This window comes from Helianthus annuus, chromosome 10 (assembly GCF_002127325.2).
Source record: "Helianthus annuus cultivar XRQ/B chromosome 10, HanXRQr2.0-SUNRISE, whole genome shotgun sequence".
In the NCBI taxonomy this organism is placed as follows: Eukaryota; Viridiplantae; Streptophyta; class Magnoliopsida; order Asterales; family Asteraceae; genus Helianthus; species Helianthus annuus.
The window spans coordinates 165,187,099-165,189,790 of NC_035442.2; the positions used below are offsets into that span (position 1 = coordinate 165,187,099).

Genomic DNA, 2,692 nt, shown 5'->3' on the forward strand with positions numbered 1-2,692 from the left:
TTGCAATCTTTCGTTATTAAAAGGAGATGACGCTTGTTTTCTTCTCTTATTCATTTGGCTCACTTCCCTGAATCACATTATATATACTAATACAATTACCAAACATGAGTCACACCCTTTGGTTTAAACATCATGTCTTTACATACCAGCGCTAAGTACCGTTTCAAGAAGGAAAAAGAAGTGACGGTTTCAAAAATCAAACCATTAATTGGACCTTATCCCACTGTTTCAACATCTTCATTACATATACAATGCAACACTAACAGAACTCCGTCACCGCAATATGTTTACACCTTCACGCCTTCTTACAAGATTCACCACCACCATCTTGGTATATTCACCAATATCTCAAATTTCACCATTGCCATCTACGTTTATTCACCATATCCTTTAATCTCTCAAATCCGATCACTCGATCAGTTACATAATCTTCCGGTATGTATTTCTACACCCGTGGTTATGGATTGCAACTATGAAAGTATTAAATGTTCTTGATAACTAAATTATTCTTCAATCTTTTATAAAAATCCTTCATCCGTAAGTGATCTGTATATAGTGAAAATAGGTTCTGATTCTGTTAATTCGTTATTATAAGCGTTACATTGTAGGAATGATGGTTGTTAGAAATCATGATTGTGTTGATGAGGGAAAACTTTTGCATAATTTGTTAATTGTCACCATAAGTGTTTCGTCATAGAAGTGATGGTTATTTGGAATCGTACATGATCTATGAAAATGCATGATCAGATAAGGAGTTTGAACCGATGACGATAATCAATGAAATTACGCTCGATTCCATTAAATTATTTGCGGATGCATTTCATTATAACAATTACGGTTATTTGGAATCATGAATATGCCGATGATGGAAAAATAGTGAAATTAGGTTTCTATTATCATCTGCATTTTATTTTGAAATGACGGTGATTTTCATTCGTTTTTATAAAAAGTTTATTGAAAATATGCTGAATGCCCCTAACCCTTTATGCTAATTGAAATTTATGTTGCTTCTGTATTCTAATTATATATATCTATGGTTCCCATTAAGTGTAACCAACTTTGAAATCAATAATGACCATTGGATTTGGCTGAGATTAAATCTCAGCCACATAAACTCTCAAAATTAACCGCTATGATGACGGTTCTCGACACTTACTTGCAGTTTTAGCAGGTTAACAAATAACTCCCCACTCTCCCCACTTTGTCCGTATTTCAGGGTTATCAATCCTGCAGTTTAAGTAGGTTATAAATGGTTTCTTGCTTCCATCCCACGTCCTACCTCTCTCCTCTAAATTAGGTGCTCCATGTATTTCTGCCCCATTATCTACCTGCTGACAGTTTTTTAAAATAATAAACCACCTCTGATAAATGTAGATTAGAGGGTTTAACCAACTCAATTCCTAAAAAAAAGGATACTGGTACCTGTTGTTTATTTTGCTTTTATATAACGAGTAGCAACACTGAATCATTTATCATTTTTTTCTGAAAACTCCAACCATTAATCAATCACCTCCAAAGCCATCAATTATGAACAAAGAACAGCCTGCCAGAAACTGTCATGCAAATGAAGCAGGTTAAAATAGTTATTTTATTTGACCTTAATTTATTTTTTGTAATTACTAAATTTATGCGAAGTGCAGAAGCTTCAAAATGGTGCTGAAATAATCGACGATGACCAGATTTGACAAGGTACTTTCTAATCCATATTAATATGCAATTGAAACATTCCTTACTTTCTAATTCATGCATTTCTTTGTGTAGTTACCGTTGTGGTCGAAAATGCACAAAATGATGGAACGTCTGACCTGCAAGTGAAGGTTAAAGTGATTAATTTACATTCGTTATTAAATTAGTTTATTGTTAACATGTAATATGTTTGCAATGTACAGTTTCCTGAAGATACCGTTCACATTGTTGTTCCTGGCGCACACAACTCTGAAATGGTATATTTAATACCTCACTTTTTTAAATTGTTACAAATGTTTTTTTATTAGTTTATTATTTTTAACTTACTAAGAAAACTACAAAACATTAATGCAAGAAAACTACAAAACATTAATGCAATTCAGTTTGGAGGGGCAGGTATGCGAGCTAAAAGGTTTGGGTAATAATGGTTTATCTTGATGTTATTGTTATTATTTGTCCTGTTCTCATATGAAGAGCCTGCTGGAAACTTTGACATGCAAATGAAGCAGGTTACAATATTATTTTCATTAGACTTTTTTTTTTTTTTTTTGTAAAAACTAAATTTATACAAACTGCAGTAGCTTCAAAAAATTGTTGAAATAATCAACGACAACCAGTTCAGATATGACAAGGTACTCTCTAATCCATAACAATCCACAATTAACACATACCTTACTTTCTAACGCATATATCTCTTTGTGTAGTCACCAGCTACGATCGAAAAGGCACAAAAAGATGGAATACCTGACCTGCAAGTGAAGGTTTAAAGTGATTATTTTATATCAGTGAAGAGGTAATAATGTAATATGTTGTTTGGGCATACATTTTACACACATATTTATGAGTACATTATTTTTATTTCTTATATATTCACGTAATATCGAATCTATTTCTTACATTCACGTAATGTCGAATATATTTCTTATACTCACGTAATATCAAATTTATTTTCATATATTATTGTAATTATATTTAAATAACCTTTTGTAGCAAAAAAATCAGACTA

At 32.1% G+C, this 2,692-nt stretch overlaps 1 long non-coding RNA gene across 1 annotated transcript; it reads left to right on the forward strand.

The window, feature by feature from the left end:
• Positions 1–1,894: 1,894 nt before the first annotated feature.
• LOC110883304 lies at positions 1,895–2,450 on the forward strand. The gene is made up of 3 exons (XR_002560423.1): positions 1,895–1,943; positions 2,265–2,318; positions 2,391–2,450. It is a non-coding gene; the product is annotated as an uncharacterized LOC110883304 (long non-coding RNA).
• Positions 2,451–2,692: the final 242 nt, after the last annotated feature.